The following is an 8,734-nucleotide window of genomic DNA, read 5'->3' on the forward strand; positions in this document are numbered from 1 at the left end:
GACCACTGCTGGGGAAAGTCTCCAATGATATTTGCGTGTCTTGACCCCAGGCAATTCTTCCATTCTTCCTTTGTTAAACAAGTGATTTGTTGAATGCCAGTGACCCCTTAGTAAGTCCCCTGAGCTGCTATGGCTGGGAGTGACACAGAATTGTCAATAGTAATATCTGGTAGGGTTCATCATGGAACAATTTTTAACGTTCAGGTCAAAGTCATCCCTAGGATTTAAGGTAGTGAGGCTGATTAGGAGGTGAATTAATCAACAAAGTTATCAATGCATGCTCACTATTAATACTTTTTATTTTGTTTGGGAATAGCAGAAGCAAAGGAGCTGATGCTTTTGCTGGTTCTAGAATACCTCCTTCCTGACTCCTGGTGCTGCAAATAGCAATAAAAATTCTAGAGAAGTGTGACACAGAAAGAAAAATAGCTTTTAGAGAGATTAAAGGGAGAGAAGGGCAAGACCTGTGAAGACACCGAAAACTGGGATGATGGTAGGCTAATAAGATAGCCGTGTTTGCCCTGTTCTGTCATTGTGACATTTGAATGGAAAACTCTCTTATTATTCTTTCGGTGATTCCTTTTTTTTTAAATTAATGAAATAGAATCAAGGTTCTCTCAATCCTACAGGATTCTTCACATTTCTTTGCAGACAGGTGTATAGCCTCATTCTTTTTCATCTCTACTATCTCAGTTCCTCTAAGGCAGGATTCATCATCCAGCAAAGATGCAGCTTATCTAACAGCTGCTTCCAGCCAGTGCTTTGGAAAGGAGCATAGCTTGGGTGTCTTTCTTCTGCTGTCACTTCCTCTCTGTACAGTACAAGTATTTCAGAATAAACATGCTGGGAACTATTTGCACTGTCTGCTATAAACAGGGTGCATGTTGTTTACCTGAAGCAAATATCTGCCCATCAATTGTATAATAAAATAGTCAAGAAAAGGGAAATTTTAATCTTGTAAGGTTTCATAGATTATTTTTCTCGATCAACAGGTTTGACAAATTTCTTTTTGAGCAAATATGGCTGGAGTAGTTTCTGTAAATACTTCATAGTTGTTTTCTGTTTCAAGTTTCCTGTTTCATCCAATAATGATGAATTGTGGCAGTTCTCTGCCTTCTTTATTACTGCTCTTAACAGCTGAGCTGCTAGAGCAAATATCACAGTATCCACAACAAAGCATAGTTCTTCACCTCATGGATAGAGTTTGATCTCAGTTTAGGCTGTAAAATGTATATTTAGACATACATAATTTCCTACAGCTCCTTCAGACTGGGAGCTCAGGCCTTGTTCAGTATGGCAGGCTGAAAGCTAGTGAATGAGTTTGCGACGGTTCAGGTTTGTATCGGGTTTTACTCCCATCTGTCCTATCTCCTCCTATGCTCAGATGTCAAGATCCAGGCCTAGGACCACCTTTTTGTTTTCTGTTAGGACATCTGCAGGAGCATGCGAGCTTGTGATGGAGCCAAAGAATTACTCTGAAAGAATTGACTCCAAGTTCTGCACAGAACTCTCTGGCAAAGCTGAGAACTGTCATGCAAGCAGCAGGGCTTGCTGATGCAGAAGCTAAGGACATCGAGTGGAGGAGTTGTGGCTATGTAAGAGAAGCAGGGATGGGAAGAAAAAAAGTTGAGCGGGGCAGAAAAGCCAAGGGCGCTGTCAGAACAAGTCTTGGGACACCTCCAGTGTGAGCTGAGTGCTGTGGCATTAGGTACTGCCTGGAGAAAGGGTTTGGATTTATAATCAAAGAAGGCATTTCTCATTGTTTAGGCCCTGCTTTATTCAAGGAGCTGGAACTTTTTATGTCCCTTTGCAAATAAGTAGAATTTCTTTAAAGAAATGAGATGGCCCCCAACTGGAACAAACAGCAAGACCTGCTTTTTCATCCAGTTGTCCTTGTTCAAGAGGGACTTGCATTAGTAAGTTATTGTTCAGTCAAGGTCATCAGCCTCTTGCATACCAGGGCCCCTGGTTTCATCTGTTACCTACGTAATGTCCCAGGGTCCCATGGCCAGCAGTCATTGCTGAAGCTGTCCTGGGAAATTGACTGGATGGCTCATGGGGTGCATCATTTGCAAGTGGCTGAGCAAATGTGTTGCAGGGAACGGCTTGGAGACTGAATGGGAGCTGACAGTTTCCTTGGCACCCGAACCAGAAAGAAATCCATTGCTTTGTCTCTAGCTTAGCAGAACTAAAGGGCGGCAAGGCAGAGAGTAGCTTTAAGTTGCAGGTACCAAAGATGCAGGGTGGAATGAGCTCAATCCATAGGCAGCTTTCTCTAACCAGATTTGAATCAAAATAGGCTGTTTCACAAGGAAAACCCTCAAATCTTACCCTGTGAGCTGGAAATCGTAAACTGACACCAGAGTTGTCTGCTTTGCCCCGTGGCAATGTGACTCTGGGCTGCAGTGAATTAAAATTTACCCCCTTGGGGTAAGAGTGGGAAGTGGGCAGGATGCAAGCAATTATCTATGACTCTGGTGAGGAAGGCTTGAACTACATCAGAGGACAGTGGGACCCTTCCTAACCTGGCACCTACTGGGCTGTTGCTGAAGGTACTGGCCGGGAAATTCTTCCCTGCCTCCTTTGTAGGACTGAGGTGGGTGAGGAGGGATGTATCAGGGGAGGAGAGGCAGGGTGGTATCAGAGATGCACTGTAGGTTGTAGAGTAAGGTGGTGCAAAGGGTTCCTTATCTTTACAGTGGCCTTCCTAAGTGGTGCCTGGCTGTCCTTGGGGTGCAGAGTGTTAAAGAGCTCGCTGTGGCCAGAGGCCAGGTGTGGGGGGCACGGCAGTGCAATGCTAAGGATTAAAGTTCACAGTAGCCAGATGTTCAGAGAGCTGAAGCCTGTACTCCTGGAGCCTGTGGCTGCCGCCAGGCAGGGGACCGAAACAGGGCTGTGCTTTCCTTTTTACACAGGGGAAATTTGGGCTTACCTGCACACCGGAGGGGAGAGAGAAAAAAAAAAAAAAAAAAAAAAGGCAAAGCAACGGCGGGGGGAAGAGGATTCAGCAGAGCTGTTGTTCAGTTCCTCTCTAACTTCCCCTTAGTGAAGCTGTTTGGATTTTGTGCTGCTGTTGTGCTCAGCTGTTTCTCCTTGTACATTCATAGCAAGGACGTCCCTCGCTGGCAGGTTCTGCAGTGTCCTCCTGGCAGGGCAAGGGGCAACCATAGCTTGCTTGGTGGGTGGCACAGTTCAAAACTCTGGCTACATCCTGAAAGGCAGGGAAGGCAACTGAGCACGTGATGCTGTGTATGGGGAAAGGAGGTTGGCTAGAAGAGGCAGAGGTTAAGAATGCAGACCAGGGAACAGCAGGGGCAATGCTAAAATGTTTGTCCTGCACTCTGTAAATATAGCAGATATGCCTGGATTTCAAACCCAGTTTAGCAACACTCGTACACACACAGTTTCATGGACAGCTTCCTTCTTTCTGCATCGCCTGCAGGGACAGTAACGTTGACGCTAAGCGGCAAACAGTGGGAGCTGTTCCAGTATCAATAAGAATTTTGACAAGGGAGCAAGTTTGTTTGCTTGGCTGCAAAGGCCTTGGAATCCAGTAAGTAGTACAGAGTGACCCCATCTCCCTACCAAACAAGAAAATCTCCCTAACCAAATCCAGCCCTTCCAATATGAGACAGGCGTTGCAGAGTCCCAAAAATCATGAGATTGTTTAAGTCTTGAGACTCCCAATTAAAAAAAAAAATAAAAAAATTGCCTTCTGGTTTTGGCAGTGTACGGCCAAAGCCTTTCTCTACAATCAAAAGATGTGGAAATGGATCTTTTTAAAAAGAAAAAAAAAAAAGACAACAAAAACCCCACCTCACTGAATCCATGACTCCATGTGCTTTGAGACTAAATATCGTGAAACTTACGGCAAAACTGGGGGAGCTAAAAATTGTGCAAAACCAGTACAGTGCTGATACAGTGTCCTCCCTGCAGTCTTACACAGAGAAAACCAGCTGCTTGAACCATTAGTTGGGAATGATGGCACTAAGCAAGGAGATAGTAAACCTGTGGGATGTTGCAGCTTCAGTTTGCTGTCAGAGAGGAAGAAAGAACGTGTGCTGCTCTCTTCAGTCTTCAGGAACGGGCACCTTCCAGCCAGGCACTGCTCCAGCCAGAGGTAATGCCTCTACCAAGGAACTCCTACTGCCATGGAAAATGCAATTTCTGTAGTTTCCCTGCCCAAAATTCTCCCTCCTCAATTATGCTGACTGTAGCAGTTTTTGCATGCACAAGAGCTGATCTGGTAGCCCCACTTACATCCCTTGATTTTCCTACAGCTGATGTGTTGGCGGACCTGTGGCGCACAGCAGAGCTGGCCCTGCAAAATTCCTGTCATTGAGGTTAGAGGTGATACCCCTCCTCTTCTGGGTACCCACCCACCATATCTCAGGTCTCGTGAGGGAGTTGAAATGCTCATTTTTGGCAGCCCACATTCTGAAAGTTATAGCCTGGTGGCTTCTCCTGAAATGCTTGAGACAAAAATACATTTCCTGTTTAGAAAGAGAGAGAAGATAAGCCCTGAAGTGCAGCCGCCTGCTCTGGCTACCTCAAGTATAAACAGCCTGCGCAGCCGAGCGCTGCTTTTGTTTGTTCTAGTGGCTTTTTAAAGGTGCATTAGACGCAATTATACAAAGTCCATTTTCTGGCAGCATCACTCCCGACTGGTACGAGAGGTCTGGGGCTGTCGCCTTGTCAGGAAAGATCCTTCTAAAAGCCCTCAGTGTCCAGCATGAATTCCCACCTTTATTCTCGAGGCGACAGCCCCAAGCACCACCAAAGTATGTTTCTACTTTGCATTTCTCTAACACTTTTCCACCTTGGTATCTGAGTGCTCTGTAAATAGTTACTCCTCACCTCCCTGGGTGGGGTGCCGAGGATGGGTTTATTTTCTCGGCTTACAGAGAGCAAAAGGTTTGCATTGTGAGTCAGCAGTCTGCAATCAAGTTCAGGACTCACGTTTTCTGTAATTAAGCACAAAATGGGCTTAAAGCTACCTTTGGCCAATCTGGGGCTGTTGGGGCTTCCAGACTAAGTCAGAGCATCCATGAAATCCCTCTGTGCAGCAAGATTAAGATCTGTAGAGAAGACCAGGATTGTGCATTCTCTCTGTGTAGCTGCGGCAGAAGAGTCTGAGCTGTCACAGCGTACCCTGTGCCCAGGGTAAAGCCGAGATGCTCTCCTGCTCTCTGGCTCCTTGTTTTATTTGCCGTATGTGATGGTGCCTAACCCCTGTCAATATTCTAGCAGATACCGTGAGCTCCACTTGGCCGGGTACATGAGATTTAGATAAGACCAGGGCAAATCTGGGCTATGATCTAATCAGGCATGACCAGCTGAGATGGCAGTTGACTCTGTTATTTCCCCTTTTGATAAATTAATCTAGTTTGCAGATTCCCATGATGGCTCAATCCTGTAATGTTCTGAACCTTCTAGTCCTGCTTCAGCAAAATGATTAGGTCCATTTATAAGCCAAGGACTGGATCTACTGAAACCAGTAGCGTACACAATGTCAGGCTCTTATTGCCATGTTCAGATACCAAAGTATGTGGTCTAAATTTTCCGAGTTGTTGATCCCACAAAAGATCCTACTGGGCCCTTGCCAAAGTGCTTCTGGGAACTAGGTGTGGGATCCTCAGTAGCTGTCAGCGTGGAGCCCTGCAACAGGACAATGTATAACGTGCTCTGAAATCCTTGGTTGGTTGGTGGATGAGTTATGGGAGCACATAAGAAGGCTCAGGAAATGCCTAGTCTTTTGGTCCTGCTCAGCTGTGGGGAGTTGTCGTCTGGCAGATGTGAGATCTGTAAAGCTGTAGTGGAAGGAAGGAGGACCTGAGCAGGGAGGAGTGGAAGTTCCACCACTGCGTAGTTGTATTTTACTTCTCGTGATGATGTGTGCCTTCTTTCCTTCTGATAATGTTTATAAAATGACTGCAGAAGGCCCTAGCTGAGGCCCTGTAGGCAAGCATCGGTGTTTGGGAAATTGGCACTCGAACACCGCATAGGTGCGTGAACTGGTGAGAGGGAGTGCAGGGGAAAAGCTGCCCTTGCAGCTGTTCCTGCTGTGTTCGGGACTGTGAAACTCAAATTTGTGCTTGCTCACAGCCACGCAAGTGGTGTCCCTGGTGTGCTGCCACCTTAGTCTCTCTTCTATATGTCTCTGCCTGTAGCTTCCAGTGCTTATTCCTCCAGAGGGGAGTAATGTTTGTTAATTTTTTGTTTTCTTCTTTATCTATGCAGGACTAGTACCTTGCAGTCAGCTTAGAAAAAAGCATGGCCTTGTCCCAAAGAATTTACCTGTCATGAGCAGGAGGCAGTAAATGAAAGCAGTGGCATTGTGGAGAGGAAGGGGCAAAAGTTGTGCAAAGAAAAATCGAGTAGAAGAGCTCAGGGTTCCTCTCTGCGCTCCTTGTACTGGGAACTAATACAGGATGGAGCTAGTCCTGTACAGCAGAAGCCAGGTGAGATGAAGGTGTGCTTTAAGCTAAATGTGAAAATGCCTTGCTGAAGAGGGAGGAACTAGAGCTATGTTCACCTGCGGCTAGAACCCACAAATGCTTTCCATGGAGGGGCAGAGTCTCTGGCTGGAATTTGAAGAGATTATTGCAATAAAGATACATCGCACCAACTGGAGCCTTTATCAACAGGTTGCCAAGTGCTTGTCAGAGTGCATAAATATTGTTATCACTACTTTATTAAAGGGAAAATGAGATGAGAGATGGGAAGGCTGAAATATTTGAGTAGCACCTAACTTCTATAGTGCCTTAATTGAAGGGCATTGGTCCTATGTGCTAGGAATTTAAGTGAAGCATGAATGAACTAGTATTTGAAGTAGCAGATTATCAGTTGTCCTGATCTGCTCTGTCAGCTATAGTTAAACCCACTTTCTGTCTGGTAAATCTAGAAAATGTGATCTGCCTGCTAACAATGTTAAGTTCCCCTGCCTCTGGTCTGGACCACCACTTCTGAACAAACCCTGTCCGTCTCCAGGAGGTATTGGTCTTTTGTACTGGTATGGAACTGTAAACGTTCATCTATCTCATGACTTTTGAGAGGAACAAGCCAGACTTTCTATGACTTGCCCTGTCTCCTGTTGTTAGTATAGATGATACGTGGAGCTGCTGTTTTGCTCTCCGACTCGCAAAGCTTCGCAGAACTCTTGGCCTCTTGAAACAGTGCCAGCACACTGTGGCGTTCAGTGAAACGAGCAGAGCCTCCTCTTAGTGACAGTCCAGGAGTATCCACCACCACAGCCTGCAATTTCTTTTTTAAAACTGGCTACTTGTGCCTGAACCAAGATCACACAGTGAGTCAGAGCCGGGAATAGAAGATAGGAAACTCAAGTTCAAGCTGCTAGTCTAAGCACTGAGCCCTACAATGCCGAGCTCCTCGAGCTCAGTGTAGGCACAGCATTTGGGAATCCACCTAGTGAGAGTCATACGCTCCAGTGCAAAAGAGGAAAAAAAAAAAAAAAGAAAAAAACCCAGCACTAACAGCTATTTAATTGCTTGTGAACTTCCCTGACTAGAAAACAGGGGCAGTTCTCCCCACCCAAATTTGGACTCTGGCACTTGACCAACTTAAGTCATAGCCTAGCTCTTCAGCGGGTTTTGGGCGGATTTTTTGGGGGGTGGTTTTTGTTGTTGGTTTTTTTAGTGAGTTCCTAGCTGTATCTGGTGTGCCAAAAAACTTTTTGCAGGAAACAGCAGTGTCCTTTCTCCTTGTCAGCCACCCCAGTGAGTGAGTTCTCATTAGTTCAAGTGACAACAAATGCAGGTGCTTCTCCGCTTTTTCCATGTAGGGTGAGTCCTTTCAGCAAACTTTGGGAGGGAACAGCTGCTCGCAGTGAAAACAAGACTATCCTGCTGATCCAAGCTGAAATGTGACATGGAAATGGGATTTTTGACCTTGAGAGGTACAAAGTTGCTCAAAGGAGGGACCCTGTGAAGATTAAAAATAACTAAATCTTTATAATGCTTCTGCAACTAGTAGAGCTGGATGAATACATTGCAAAACAGAGGGCCAAATCTTTAAATAGCATAAACTAGCACAAGTCTTTTGATGACCTATCAGCTGAAGAACTGGCCCCAGCATTTGCAAACATTAATTTCAGAACAGCTGTTTTTGTCAACTGCATTCTTGTCTCATTCTTCCTATCCTCTGTTCGTGAGTGCTCACACACACAAAAAAGATATTTGTTGATGCAGATGTTTAAGGAAAGCTGTTCTTTCTAAGGGTTCTCAGCTCAAGGGGTGTATGTATGAATAAGAGCGCTCATTTTTCCTCAACTCATGGTTCTGTCCAGCTATGGTTAGGCAAGTTAGATACCGATACGCTGTCTAGATCTCTCTGTACAAGCATATATATTCTGTCTGTCTCTCTCCCTCACACGCCATGTGATTTTAAGCAGTCATCTACCATGAATAATGTCCAGGGGCCAGGTCACAAGCTTCCCATAGCATGGAATCCATTTGCATACAATCCAAGCAATTACAAGTAATGAATAGATTAGTAAAACCAAACAAACCAAGAAACTATTCATACCGCCGGTAACTCTCGAGCAGAAAGGAGGAAAGAAAAGGGGGGGGGGGAATAAAGAAAAGCAGCAGGGCTTTCCTGAAACGCAAGTTATTGGCGTGGAACGACTCGTCCCCGCTCCATGCGTAACCCACGAGGCTGATGGCAGCGGGACTCGCTCCGCGGCCGAGGGGCCGCTCTCCCCGACGGCGGCGGT

Source organism: Haliaeetus leucocephalus, unplaced genomic scaffold, assembly GCF_000737465.1.
Source record: "Haliaeetus leucocephalus isolate CR32 unplaced genomic scaffold, Haliaeetus_leucocephalus-4.0 Scaffold68, whole genome shotgun sequence".
NCBI lineage: Eukaryota > Metazoa > Chordata > Aves > Accipitriformes > Accipitridae > Haliaeetus > Haliaeetus leucocephalus.